The following is a 16,125-nucleotide window of genomic DNA, read 5'->3' as shown; positions in this document are numbered from 1 at the left end:
TCATAATGGATCTGAACATAAGATATTCCACCAAGTAAACCAACTAGCATCAACTACAACGAGTAATCAACACTACTAGCAACTCACAGGTACCAATCTGAGACTTTGGGACAAAGATTGAATACAAGAGATGAACTAGGGTTTGAGATGAGATGGTGTTGGTGAAGATGTTGATGGAGATTCACCCCCTCCCGATGAGAGGGTCGATGGTGATGACGATGGTGATGATTTCCCTCTCCCCGAGGGAAGTTTCCCCGGCAGAACAGCTCCGTCGTAGCCCTAGATTGGTTCCGCCAAGGTTCCGCCTCGTGGCGGCGGAGTTTCTTCCCGAAAGCATGCTTATGATTTTTTTTCCTCGACGAAAGACTCCATATAGCGAAAGATGGGCATCAGAGGGCTGCCAGGGGGCCACGAGGCAGGGGGGCACACCTAGGGGGTAGGGCACGCCCCCACCCTCGTGGACAGTGGGTGGCCCCCATCTGGTACTTCTTTCGCCCAATATTTTTTATATATTCTGAAACGTGCTCCCATGAAGTTTCAGGACTTTTGGAGATGTGCAGAATAGGTCTATAATATTTGCTCCTTTTCCAGCCCAGAATTCTAGCTGCCGGCATTCCCCCTCTTCATGTAAACCTTGTAAAATATGAGAGAATAGGCATAAGTATTGTGACATAATGTGTAATAACAGCCCATAATGCAATAAATATCGATGTAAAGGCATGATGCAAAATGGACGTATCAACTCCCCCAAGCTTAGTCCTCGCTTGTCCTCAAGAGAAAGCCAAAATTGAAAATTTTGTCCACAATTTTTTAGAGATAAAGGTGTCGATAAAAATAAAATACGGACATGAGGGCATCATGATCATTCTTCGAATAGCAACATATACATATATTTTCATATGATCTCTTATGCTAAAGTAATAATTCAATCACAATTTCAAGTATGAATCATAAACTTCATTGAAAACAAACAAACTATAATCTCAGTCATTGAAGCAATTGCAATTTATCGTAACATCGGAAAGAGTCAATATAAGAGCTTTTTAGCAAGTCCACATACGCAACCATCGTTTAGTCTTCAACAGTTGCTAACACTCACGCGATATTTATGGTTATGAAGTTTTAATCGGACACAGCGAAAGATAGGGGCTTATAGTTTTGCCTCCCGACCTTTTACCTCAAGGGTAATGTCAAAAATAATAGTTCATGAAAACTCACATCCAATTAGCTATATATACCAGGATCTTTCCAACACATTGTGCTTGCTAAAGGATAATATGTAAAAAGGAAAGGTGAAGATCATCGTGACTCTTGCATGAAGTATAAGACAAGAATGAAATATAGGCCCTTCACGAAGGGAAGCAGGAGGTTGTCATGTCCTTTTATGTTTGGATTCACAAAATCTTAATGCAAAAGAACGTCGCTTTATATTGCCACTTCTAATATGGACCTTTATTATGCAGTCTGTCGCTTTTATTTCTTCCACATCACAAGATCGTATAAAGCTTATTTTCTCCGCACTAACATATCTTACATATTTAGAGAGCAATTTTATTGCTTGCCATGATGACAACTTACTTGAAGGATCTTACTCAATCCATAGGTAGATATGGTGGACTCTCATGGAAAAACTGGGTTCAAGGATATTTGGAAGCACAAGTAGTATCTCTACTTGGTGCATAGAATTTGGCTAGCATGAGAGGGAAAAGCAAGCTCAACATGTTGGATGATCCATGACAATATAATTTATTTCAGATGTAAGAAAACATAACCCATTACATTTTCTTCCTTGTCCAACCTCAACTCTTTAGCATGTCATATTTTAATGAGTGCTCACAATCATAAAATATGTCCAAGATAGTATACTTATATGTGAAAACCTCTCTTTCTTTATTACTTCCTATTAATTGCAACGATGACCAAAACTATGTTTGTCAACTCTCAACAATTTTTATTCATCATACTCTTTATATGTGAAGTCATTACTCTCCATAAGATCCATATGATCTCTTTATTTGTTTTTATTCTTTCTCTTTTATTTTATTCCCTCAAGATCATAGCAAAATAATCAAGCCCTTGACTCAACACTAATTTTTATTATATATATATATCTCACGGACTCGATTACATAGAAGGATCATAAAGCAAAACTCAAAACTAGATCATACTAAAACTTTATTCTACTAGATCAAGATATTACCAAAAGGATCGGACTAAGAAGAGCATTAAAGATAAAAGTGTGATGGTGATACGATACCGGGGCACTCCCCTAAGCTTGGCAGTTGCCAAGGGGAGTGCCTATACCCATGTGTTTATGTTTCCTTCCTCGTAGGTGGTGATGATGGAGTTGTTGATGATGTAGGCTTGTCGTCCATCTTCCAAGGCATAGGCTCACCATCATAGAAGGATGATCGAGTCTCCCGGATCCTCAAATCTACAACCAAACTCATCCTCTTGAGTCTATATTCATACTCATAGTTTTGGTTTTGCAGGTCATAAATCTAGGCTTGGAGGCGCTCGATTTTCTCGTGAAGCTTGAAGATGGCCTCCCCAATGTCCTTGTCATCTAGCTTGTGGTTGTTGGTGAACTCCATGATCATTATATGATTGGAGTCGAGTCCACGTTCCACCATCTCCTGGCACTTGAAAACTTGTTGCTCCAACGCCTCGAGCCTTGTCTCCATGCTTCTGGTCCTCCTTGGTCCCTCAACATCGCGGATGTGCAGCAACCCCTCACGCATCTCAATGGTGAGGGTGTTGCAGCACCTCCACGAGGTAGGGATTGATGACCTTCTTGAAGAACTTGTCCTTGGGGGCACTTCAAGACGCCATGGCGATCAAGATCTGTCAAAAAAACAGCTTGAAACAAAGGCAGAAGATATTTGCGTGATACGGTGGTCAAAACCTTCGGGAGATTATATAATGAATTTTGACCGAACAAAAGAAATATCGTGCAAGAAAATGAAGTATGGAGAGTGCATGAGGTGCCCACGAGGCAGGGTGCACGCCCAGGGGGTAGGGCGCGCCCTCCACCCTCGTGGAAGCCTCGTGTCCTTTTCGGACTGCTTCTTATTTTCCTATTTTCTTAAATATTCCAAAACAAAGAAAAATTGCCATTAGAACTATTTTGGAGTCGGTTTACTTACCGTACCACGTACCAATTCCTTTTCGAAGTCTGAAACATTCTGGAAAGTGTCCCTTATGTGTTCCTCCGGGGTTATGGTTTCAATAACCTTAGTTTCAACATTTATGGGATTACCTGAGATATAGTGTTTGATTCTTTGACCGTTCACCACCCTCGGATTACTGCCTTCGAAATTGTTGATTTTTATGGCACTGGGATGATAAACGTCCTCGATGGCGTAAGGACCTTCCCATTTTGAAAGGAGTTTGCCTGCAAAAAATCTTAAACGAGAGTTATATAACAATACATAATCACCTACATTAAACTCACATTTTTGTATCCTTTTATCATGCCATCTTTTAACTTTTTCTTTAAATAGTTTGGCATTCTCATAAGCCTGGGCTCTCCATTCATCAAGTGATTAATGTCAGAAAGGCTCTTCTCACCGGCAAGTTTGAAATAATAATTGAGATCTTTAATGGCCCAATATGTCGTATGTTCTAGTTCAGGAGGGAAGTGACATGCCTTTCCATAAACCATTTTATACAGAGACATACCCATAGGATTTTTATATGCAGTTCTATAAGCCCATAATGCATCATCAAGTTTCTTGGACCAATTCTTTCTCGATCTATTAACGATCTTTTGCAAAATTAATTTAAGCTCTCTATTGCTCAATTCTACTTGACCACTAGACTGTGGGTGATAAGGAGATGCAATTCTATGATTAAAGTCATACTTAGCAAGCATTTTATGGAAAGCACCATGAATAAGATGTGAACCACCATCAGTCATTAAGTATCTAGGGACTCCAAACCATGGAAAAATAACTTCTTTAAGCATCTTAATAGAGGTGTTATGATCAACACTACTAGTTGGAATAGCTTCTACCCACTTAGTAACGTAATCAACATCAACTAAAATATGAGTCTACCCATTAGAGGAAGGAAACAGTCCCATATAATCAAAACCCCAAACATCAAATGGTTCAATAACAAGTGAATAATTCACAGGCATTTCATGACTTCTACTAATATTACCAATTCTTTGACATTCATCACAAGACAAGACAAACTTACGGGCATCCTTGAGGAGAGTAGGCCAATAAAAACCGAATTGCAATACCTTATGTGCAGTTTTGTCTCCAGCATGGTGTCCTCCATAAGCCTCGGAGTGACACTTGCATAGGATCTGTTCCTGTTCATGCTCAGGTACACAACGTCTAATAACACCATCTATTCCTTCTTTATATAGATGTGGGTCATCCCAGAAGTAATGTCTTAAATCATAGAAGAACACTTTCTTTTGTTGGTATGTGAAACTAGGTGGTATAAATTTCGCAGTGATATAATTGGCATAATCAGCATACCATGGAGCAGTATGAGAAGCATTTATGACAGCTAATTTTTCATCAGGAAAGCTATCATCAATAGGTAGTGGGTCATCAAGAACATTCTCTAACCTAGACAAGTTGTCTGCAACAGGGTTCTTAGCTCCCTTTCTATCAATAATATGCAAATCAAATTCTTGTAGAAAGAGAACCCATCTAATAAGTCTAGGTTTAGCATCTTTCTTTTCCATAAGATATTTAATAGCAGCATGATCAGTGTGAACATTTACTTTAGAATCAACTATATAAGGTCTGAACTTATCACAAGCAAACACAACTGCTAAAAATTCTTTTTCAGTAGTAGCATAATTTCTTTGAGCACTGTCTAGAGTTTTACTAGCATATTGAATAACATTTCATTCCTTATAAACTCTTTGTCCTAGAACAGCCCCTACAGCATAATCACTAGCATCACACATGATTTCAAATGGTAAATTCCAATCAGGAGGCTGAACAATAGGTGCAGAAATCAAATCTTTCTTAAGTATTTCAAATGCTTCTACACAATCATCATCAAATACAAATGTGACATCTTTTTGTAAGAGATTAGTCAAAGGCCGAGAAATTTTAGAGAAGTCCTTAATGAACCTCCTATAAAAACCGGCATGACCAAGGAAGCTTCTTATACCTTTAATGTCCTTAGGACACGGCATCTTTTCAATAGCATCAACCTTAGCTTTATGAACTTCAATACCTCTTTCAGAAATTTTATGCCCCAAGACAATACCTTCATTAACCATAAAGTGGCACTTCTCCCAATTCAAGACAAGATTAGTTTCTTCACATCTCTGCAAAACTCGATCAAGGTTGCTTAAGCAATCATCAAAAGAAGTTCCATAAACGGAGAAATCATCCATGAAAACCTCAACAATCTTTTCACAAAAGTCAGAGAATATAGCAGTCATACATCTTTGAGAAGTAGCAGGTGCATTGCATAAACCAAAAGGCATACGTCTATAAGCAAAGGTACCAAAAGGGAAATTAAAGTTGTCTTTTCTTGATCCTCTTTTGACACAGGTATTTGAGAGAAACCAGAATAACCATCTAGAAAGCAAAAATGTGTATGTTTGGATAATCGTTCTAGCATTTGATCAATAGGTAGAGGGTAATGATCCTTTTTAGTAGCTTTATTTAATTTGCAGAAATCAATTACCATTCTATAACCTGTAACAATTCTTTCTGGAATCAATCATCTTTATCATTAGGAACAACAGTAATACCTCCCTTTTTAGGGACACAGTGGATAGGACTTACCCACTGACTATCAGCAACTGGATAACTTATACCTACCTCCAAAAGCTTTAGAATTTTTTTCTTAGCACTTCTTTCATCTTAGGATTTAACCGTCGTTGGTGTTCAACAACTGGTTTCGTGTCTTTCTCCAATTTTATTTTGTGCTGGCATAGAGTGGGACTAATGCCCTTAAGATCATCAAGAGTATATCCAATAGCAGCACGGTGCTTCTTCAGAGTTTTCAATAATTTATTTTCTTCATGCTCTGAAAGGTTAGCACTAATAATAATATGATATATCTCTTTCTCATCAAGATAAGCATATTTAGGAGTATGAGGTAAAGGTTTAAGCTCAAACACGGGATCCCCTTGGGTGGAGGAGGATCCTCTAGAATTTCAATAGGCAAGTTATGTTTCAAAATAGGTCCCTGTTTAAAGAATACTTCATCTATTTCCCTTCTTTCATTCATAAACATATCATTTTTATGGTCTAGCAAATATTGTTCTAAAGGATCAGTAGGAGGCACGACAATAGAAGTAAGACCAATAATTTAATCTTTACTAGGCAATTATTTATCATGGGGTTGTCTACGAAATTTAGCAAAATTAAATTCATGAGACATATCCCCCAAACCAATAGAAACGATATCCTTATTGCAGTCTATCTTAGCATTAACAGTATTCAAGAAGGGTCTACCAAATATAATGGGACAAAATTCATCTTGTGGGGGACCGAGAACAAGGAAATCAGCAGGATACTTAACTTTCCCACACAAGACTTCAACTTCTCTAACGATTCCAACGGGTGAAATAGTCTCTCTATTGGCAAGCTTAATTGTAACATCAATTTCTTCTAACTCAGCAGGTGCAATATCATGCATAATTTCTTTGTATAAGGAATGAGGTATTGCACTTGCACTAGAACCCATATCACATAAGCCATGATAGCAATGATCTCCTATTTTAACAGAAATAACAGGCATGCCTACAACAGGTCTATGTTTATTTTTAATATCAGGTCTAGCAATTTTAGCAAATTCATTACAAAAGTAAATAACATGCTCATCAATATTATCGGCCAAGAGATCTTTAACCATAGCAACACTAGGTTCAACTGGTTCAACTTTAATTTGCTCAGAGGGAGTAGGTGTTCTAGTATTACTCTTACGAGCCATAGTTGAAGCTTTAGCATGATCCTTTATTCTAACAGGGAAAGGTGGTTTCTCAATATAAGCAGTAGGAACAACAGGATCATTATAAGTGATAGTTTTTTCTTCAACTTTAATAGGTGTAACTACTTTTACTTCAATGGGAGGATTATATTTAAGACACTTCTCCTTAGGGAGATCAACATGAGTAGCAAAGGATTCACACAAAGAAGCTACTATCTCAGAGTCTAGTCCATATTTAGTGCTAAATTCACGGAAAACATCGGTATCCATAAAAGATTTAACACAATCAAACTTAGGTGTTATACCTGACTCCTTACCTTCTTCGAGGTCCCAATCTTCAGAGTTGCGTTTAATTCTTTCCAATAAATCCCATTTGAATTCAATAGTCTTCATCATAAAAGATCTAGTACAAGAAGTATCGAGCATGGAGCGATTACTGAGAGAAAGCCAAGCATAAATTTTTTGAATAATCATTTCTTTTGAGAGCTCATGATTGGGGCATGAATATAACATTGACTTAAGCCTCCCCCAAGCTTGAGCGATGCTTTCTCCTTCGCGAGGCCAAAAATTATATATATATATATATATATATATATATATAACTTCTGATGAAATTCCAATTTCAATCGGTTGTAGTTCCATGATCCTATATCATCACATAGCCAAATCCATGTCAATGCCTCTCCCTTCAAAGACAAAGGGAAGACTTTCTTCTTGATAACATCCTCGGGCATACCTGCAAGATTAAATAATCCACAAACTTCATCCACATAGATTAGGTGCAAATCGGCATGCAATGTTCTATCTCCTGTAAAGTATTAGCTAGCAGTTCCTCTATCATACCCGAAGGAATTTCAAAGTAAACATTTTCAGTAGGTTCAGTAGGTTTAGGAGCAACTCTTTGCTCTACTGGTCGGGGTGAACATACCCCGAACAAGCCCCTCAAAGAATTATGTTAGTAACAAGTGACAGTAAATTTCAGCACACTATATAAATTTTTCCTTACCAAATTCCACCTACCAAAGGCGCTTCACTCCCCGGCAATGGCACCAGAAAAGAGTCTTGATGACCCACAAGTGTAGGGTATCTATCGTAACCTTTTCGGTAAGTAAGAGTGTCGAACCCAACGAGGAGCAGAAGGAAATGATAAGCGGTTTTCAGCAAGGTATTTTCTGTAAGCACTGAAATTATCGGTAACAGATAGTTTTGTGATAAGGTAATTCGTAACGAGTACCAAGTAATAAAAGTAAATAAGGTGCAGCTAGATGTCCCATTCCTTTTTGTAGCAAAGGACAAGCCTGGACAAACTCTTATATAGAGGAAAGCGCTCCCGAGGACACATGGGAATTATCGTCAAGCTAGTTTTCATCACGCTCATATGATTTGCATTCGGTACTTTGATAATTTGATATGTGGGTGGACTGGTGCTTGGGTACTATCCTTCCTTGGAAAAGAAACCCACTTATGATTAACCCCTATTGCAAGCATCCGCAACTACAACAAAAGTATTAAGGTAGACCTAACCGTAGCATGAAACATATGGATCCAAATCAGCCCCTTACAAAGCAACTCATAACTAGGGTTTAAGCTTCTGTCACTCTAGCAACCCATCATCTACTTATTACTTCCCAATGCCTACCTCTAGGCCCAAATAATGGTGAAGTGTCATGTAGTCAACGTTCACATGACACCACTAGAGGAAAGACAACATACATCTCATCGAAATATCAAACAAATACCAAATTCACATGACTACTTATAGCAAGACTTCTCCCATGTCCTCAGGAACAAACGTAATTACTCACAAATCATATTCATGTTCATAATCAGAGGGGTATTAATATTCATAATGGATCTGAACATATGATCTTCCACCAAATAAACCAACTAGCATCAACTACAAGGAGTAATCAACACTACTAGCAACCCACAGGTACCAATCTGAGGCTTCGGGACAAAGATTGAATACAAGAGATGAACTAGGATTGAGATGAGATGGTGCTAGTGAAGATGTTGATGGAGATTGACCCCCTCCCGATGAGAGGATCGATGGTGATGACGATGGTGATGATTTCCCCCTCCCGGAGGGAAGTTCCCTAGGCAGAACAGCTCTACCAGAGCCCTAGATTGGTTCCGCCAAGGTTCCGCCTCGTGGCGGCGTAGTTTCTTGTCGAAAGCTTGCTTATGATTTTTTCCTCGACAAAAGACTCCATATATCCAAAGATGGGCATCAGAGGGCTGCCAGGGGGGCCATGAGGCAGGGGGCGCGCCCAGGGGGTAGGGCGCGCCCCCCACCCTCGTGGACAGTGGGTGGACCCCCTCTGGTACTTCTTTCGCCAAATGCTTTTTTTATATTCTGAAACGTGCCCCTGTGAAGTTTCGGGACTTTTGGAGGTGTGCAAAATAGGTCTCTAATATTTGCTCCTTTTCCAGCCCAGAATTCCAACTGTCGGCATTCCCCCTCTTCATGTAAACCTTGTAAAATAAGAGAGAATGGGCATAAGTATTGTGACATAATGTGTAATAACAGCCCATAATGCAATAAATATCTATATAAAAGCATGATTCAAAATGGATGTATCAGTGAGCGGCCCCGACAACGAGGACGACGCCACCGATGAAGCGAGAGGAGGCGATGCAAGGATCCTGGTCCATCGTCGTGGATGAGAAACGTCCATCTCTAGCAGTGGACAATGCTGTCTTAGTAGGCGCTCTGACATGGTGGAGTTCGGCGTCAATGGATGGGGTGGAGGACGGCGGTGATGGATGGGGTGGCGGACGGAGGAGGCTGGTGTGGGGATGGTGTTCTAGCACAGATGATGTATGAATGCGAAAATGGAGGGAGAGGTACGGGGAACCATGCTTTTGGGATGCGCTTGTCTGAAATATGGGACAGTAACGAACTTAGCCCCTCTTTAAAATTTGGACGTCTCGTCGGTTGGGGATAGGACGGTAATCTCGCATGTCCCCAATATTTGCCTAGAGCGATTTCGAGCAAGGAGAGGGTGTTTTGTCAGCCACGATTGGCGCCCATGGTGTATGAACGGGGCTGACAGGTAGGGCGGTTGTGTCACGCTTGAGTGAAGTTACAAACCAGCCTCTATTGAAAATATTTGCCTACATCGATTTCGGCTGAGTCAAGTTTGTTTAGCCGCCCACCGTGTATGAATGGGGAAATGGAGGGAGAGACAGAGGCCTTTCGGACGAGCTTGAATCAAATGTATTGAAAATATTTGCCTACATCGATTTCGGCTGAGTCAAGTTTGTTTTGCCGCCCACCGTGTATGAATGGGGAAATGGAGGGAGAGACAGAGGCCTTTCGGACGAGCTTGAATCAAATGTGTTTTGCTGCCCACATTTGGCGCCCACCGTGTCTCAATGGGCTCAGAGGTGGCCGTGTCACGTCTAATTGAAGTTACTAACCTACCCCTATTGAGAGCAGTGGAAATCGGGACGATGGATTTTCCGCGTAAGGGGTAGACAGTAATTTCCATCTCCAAAACACTGGCTTCAGGCAGCCGTCATGGGAGTGGATATTTTGCCGCTTCTTTCGAATTTTGGGACAATAAGCATCCACATTTACCCTGGCAACTAAATTCGAATCCATTTTGTATTCTTATATGAATCTTTATAAATTATTCTATGTGTTTTTATATATCTTCAAAAGCACAACAAAGATGTATTCACAGTCATATATGAATACGATTTACAAATGCCGATACTCGAATTCAAAAGCTACAATCCAGTTTAAGGTGAATTCGAATATTTGAAACCACTTTATGTCCAACTCAAGTGTCACACGCAACATAATGTGTACTCCCATTTAGATATGTACACAAGCAATCTCTCAAGATTCAAAATACCGAGTCAATCAACCAATAATGTACAAAACTAACACATGTATAAACACTTATAGAGTATATGGATCAATAATATCAACTAGCATACATAAGCCAGGCCACTATACTTTTTTGCTAGAAAAGCATCATTTTTTTAGCGAAGCTAGTACAACATCTTGTCCCTTTCAGATGCGTGCCACTTAAGGACCATCATTACTACTATTATTGTTGAATGCACATTCAGCCTGATTGGCATATTTGTAGGTCTAGAACAGCAATCAAAATGAAATGTCGCAGAGTCTTATCAATTAATATAGACTCGTGCTAAAAAAATTACAAACCAAAAAGCAAAAAGAAATATTACATGATCTCTAAAACAAATGGTTTGATCGATTACATGAACAAACAACACAAAGGTTATTCAATGATGGAAAAAACATTTTGCCTATGATTTACCAAGTGGGAATTTAATTTCCTTTTTTCCTTTAGGACCTTAACAATGCGGTCAGTCACAGCTTGCTTCGTTTTGAAATCCACAAAATGTTTAATGGTTGTCTTGAGTACTACTTGTGATTGTACTGTTTGCTTCCTCAACATGTCAACTCCATCTCTAAGTGCAGAAGCAGAATCTCTTTCCACCAATAGTTTAGCATCTAGAGCATCAGCAGTTGGCAATTCGTGATGCACGATTGGGCCGGTGCCACTGTTGTGGGATGATACAACATCCATGGGGACCTCACTCTTTGATCTTGGGCTAATCTATTTTGCCATCAAAGTTTCGATAGGATTCTGAAAAGTTGATGTTAGCAAAACATCTCAACTAGGAGTTAGAACAACAAACCAGTTAAACAAACAAGGAATTAAAGAGTTCCAATTGGATGCTAAAAAGTAGTTATTAACATCATTGTAACCGGTTGCAACGGCAAAGTAGTTAAACAAACAAGTTTTGCAAAAGGTACCTGTTGTGGCATTGGAGTTTCTCTTGGATCCTGAAAAGTTGAGTAGCCAGTAATGTGATTAGAGCAACTGGTTGCATGTGAAGCCCCCGATTCAATCGTACACTAATCATGCACGCAAATGTGTACGATCAAGATCAGGGACTCACGGGAAGATATCACAACACAACTCTAAAAACATAAATAAGTCATACAAGCATCATAATACAAGCCAGGGGCCTCGAGGGCTCGAATACAAGTGCTCGATCATAGACGAGTCAGCAGAAGCAACAATATCTGAGTACAGACATAAGTTAAACAAGTTGCCTTAATAAGGCTAGCTAGCACAAACTGAGATACAGATCGAAAGAGGCGCAGGCCTCCTGCTTGGGATCCTCCTAAACTACTCCTGGTCGTCGTCAGTGGGCTGCACGTAGTAGTAGGCACCTCCAGTGTAGTAGGAGTCGTCATCAAAGGTGGCGTCTGGATCCTGGGCTCCGGCATCTGGTTGCGACAACCAGGTAGAAGGGAAAGGGGAAAAGAGGGAGAAAAGCAACCGTGAGTACTCATCCAAAGTACTCGCAAGCAAGGAGCTACACTACATATGCATGGATATATGTGTAAAGGGCCATATCAGTGGACTGAACTGCAGAATGCCAGAATAAGAGGGGGATAACTAATCATGTCGAAGACTACGCTTCATGCCACCTCCATCTTGCAGCATGTAGAAGAGAGTAGATGGTAAGTTCACCAAGTAGCATCGCATAGCATAATCGTACACGGCGATCCCCTCCTCGTCGCCCTGTTAGAGAACGATCACCGGGTTGTATCTGGCACTTGGAAGGGTGTGTTTTATTAAGTATCCGGTTCTAGTTGTCATAAGGTCAAGGTACAACTCCAAGTCATCCTGTTATCGAAGATCGCGGCTATTCGAATAGATAAACTTCCCTGCAGGGGTGCACCACATAACCCAACACGCTCGATCCCATTTGGCCAGACACACTTTTCGGGGTCATGCCCGACCGCGGAAGATCAACATGTCGCAGCCCCACCTAGGCACAACAGAGAGGTCAGCACGCCAGTCTAAATCCTATGTGCGCAGGGGTCTGGGCCCATCGCCCATTGCACACCTGCACGTTGCGTACGCGGACGGAAGCAGACCTAGCCTAGCAGGCGTTCCAGTCCAATTCGGCGTGCGCCGCTCAGTCGCAGACGTCACGAAGTGCTTCGGCTGATACCACGACGTCGAGTGCCCATAACTGTTCCCACGTAGTTGGTTAGTGCATATAGGCCAGTGGCCAGACTCGGATCAAATACCAAGATCTCGTTAAGCGTGTTAAGTATCCGCGAACGCCGACCAGGGCCAGGCCCACCTCTCTCCTAGGTGGTCTCAACCTGCCCTGTCGCTCCGCCACAAAGTAACAGTCGGGGGCCGTCGGGAACCCAGGCCCACCTCTACCGGGATGGAGCCACCTGCCCCTTCAGCCCCCATCTCCGAATAGTATCACATGTAATGTAAAAGTGTAAAGTATATAGTATATGCCTGTGATCACCTCCCGAAGTGATCACGGCCCAGTAGTATAGCATGGCAGACGGACAAGAGTGTAGGGCTACTGATGGAACACTAGCATCCTATACTAAGCAGTAGGATAGCAGGTAAGGGTAACAACTGTAGCAACAATGACAGGCTATGTAGTAGAATAGGATTAACCGAAAGCAGTAACATGCTACACTACTCTAATGCAAGCAGTAGAGAAGAATAGGCGATATCTGGTGATCAAGGGGGGGATTGCCTGGTTGCTCTGGCAAGGAGTCGTCAACAACGTAGTCGAACTGGGGGTCGCCGGCAGTCTCGGGGTCTACCGGAAAGAAGTAACGGAAGGGGATCACAATAAATAACAGAGCAATCAAAGCATCACAAAGCGTAACATGGCAATACACGATGCTAGAAGTGACCTAACGCGGTAGGAGGTGATACCGGCGAAGGGTGGAAACATCCGGGAAAGTATTCCCGGTGTTTCGCGTTTTCAGACAGATGAATCGGAGGGGGAAAGTTGCGACTTCGATAGGTTAGGGATGTGCGGGGGACGAACGGGATGCGTATCCGGATTCGTCTCGTCGTTCTGAGCAACTTTCATGTATAAAACTTTTTCATCCAAGCTACAGATTATTTTATATGAATTTCCGAAATTCAAAGAATATTCTGAAATCATTATTAATTCAAAAGTAAATATTAAAAGGCTAGATGCACCCAGCACAGGGTACACAGAATTGCACCCAGTGGCTGACAGGTGGGCCAGGGGGGTTTGGTTGACTGTTGACCTGGTCAGGGTAGACTGGGTCAAAGTGGGGCCCATCTGTCATTGTAACATGTGTTAACAAAAAAACATCTAATTAACTAATCTAATCAAGGAGGGTCCCATTTGCCATAGTCTACAAGATAACCTAACACTAATTACACGAAGCTAACATTTAATTAGGACCTACTTAATTGGGTTGGCCTCATGTACGGAGAGCTAGCCGGACTCACACATGGCCGTGAGGCCAGCCATGGCCGAGCCATGGAAGCGCATAGGACCAACGGGAGATGTGCGTGGGCTGGGCGGCTGTGCCGCGAGTAGCAGCAAGCGGGTAGCACAGCAGGCATAGCAAGCAGCAGCGGTAACCAGCTGCAGCAGCAGGTAAGGACGCAGGCGCGCACGCACGCGCGGGCGTTGGCAGAAGATGGCCACGGCCGAGCGCAGCCAGGGGTGGTGCAAGTCGCGGGCAGTGCGCCGGCTGGTCGAGGTGGGAGCGGGCTAGGCGGTCTGGGTTGTGCGTGCACCAAGGCCACTAGGGCCCATGTGCACAGTAGATCTCTAGGCCCATTTCTTTTTTTATCGTTTTCTGTTTTATATTTTTGGCATCGTTTTCTATTTTCCTTTTGTACCAAACGATTTTTGGTAAACATGAAATTTGACATATAAATAAGAAGGATTATTTTGAGTTAGCACAAAAAGTTTAGGGCAATTAGAGTTAAATAAATAATAGTTTATTTTGAAAAGGCCATTTTATTCATTGTTGGACCACTTATTAATTTCCTAGGAATTTATGCGAGTCAAGTGAAGTTGGTTTCAACATTACAATGATCAGGGGAATTTATAGGATTATTAGAACATTTTAGTTCTACCGTTCGAAGAAATAATTGTTTCACTTGCAATTTAAATTTCAATTTGACTTTGATTTTGGTCAAGTGGCCATTTGCATAGTAATCATGATTAGATGGTCACCATTAAGGGGAGATTACCGTAGCATGATCTCCGGGGTGTTACATTGCATCAGCAAAGCAGTTAAACAAACAAGTTTTGTAAAAGGAACCTGTTGTGGCATTGGAGTTTCTCTTGGATCCTAAAAACTTGAGTAGTCAGTAACTTAATTAGAGCAACAAGTTACAACAGTAAACCTATTACACAAATATATTTTTGAAAATGTACTTGATGTGCTATTGGACTTGCAATGGGATCCTGAAAACTTAAAGTTGGTAAGATGATTACAGCAACAAGTTACAGTAGCAAACCAGGTAAAAAAGGAAGTTTCTGAAAACATACTTGTTGTGCCAACGGAGTTTTAGTTGGATCCTGCAAACTTAAATGTTAGCTTTCATAAATAAAGTGTTGCAAGAGCCATAACAAACTAACATCAAACTAGTAAAACTAACCAGTTTTGGCAACGAATTTAATTACACATGAACTAATAAAACTAACAAGTTCTTGGCAATGTATTAAAGTAACAAGTCGGTACCATTTACAAGCAACACAGACATTTGTAAATTTCTTTGATGTAAGAAAAATGATCCCAACACATTTATATATAAGTTAAAAAGATGGTGTCCCTCATATAAACCTGACAGTTGTCGATCTATGAACATGCAAGTGCTACAAGTGATAACAGCAAACCATTTAAACAAACAAGGTATCAGAATGTAAATTACACGTGAATTATGCCGCACCTTAGCAGTACATATGACCAGCTATCTACGTGCTTAAGTAACTATTTAAGTTCAGGAAAACAAGTAATTCTTAACAGTAAGTATCAAACACATAGATAGGCGCAGTCTATAATAGGATTAACATGCTATGACATTATGTAATCAGTAGCAAACTAAATTAAGCTGAGCAACGTAATTGAACAATTTTGCAATAAGTGGCTAACTAAAATTCCGAGATGTAGGTAACTGAACTTACGCTAGCTCTTTGTACAGGCACACTGCGACTCCCTTTTCGCTTACAAGGTTCTACGAAGGAGTACATGGCATCAATTGCTTGGATACGCAGTCCCAATACTTCTTTCTTCCCACACTGCATTGGTAAGTCGAATGGTTAATCTGATAAGATGGTGCGTCCTTGATATGTTATATGAGGATGAGTTGTCAGACTAGTTGTAGCAACACACAT

The sequence above is a fragment of the Triticum dicoccoides genome, chromosome 5A (assembly GCF_002162155.2).
Source record: "Triticum dicoccoides isolate Atlit2015 ecotype Zavitan chromosome 5A, WEW_v2.0, whole genome shotgun sequence".
NCBI classification, from domain to species: Eukaryota; Viridiplantae; Streptophyta; class Magnoliopsida; order Poales; family Poaceae; genus Triticum; species Triticum dicoccoides.
The sequence above is the reverse complement of the archived record's forward strand: the minus strand, read 5'-3'. Positions refer to the sequence as shown.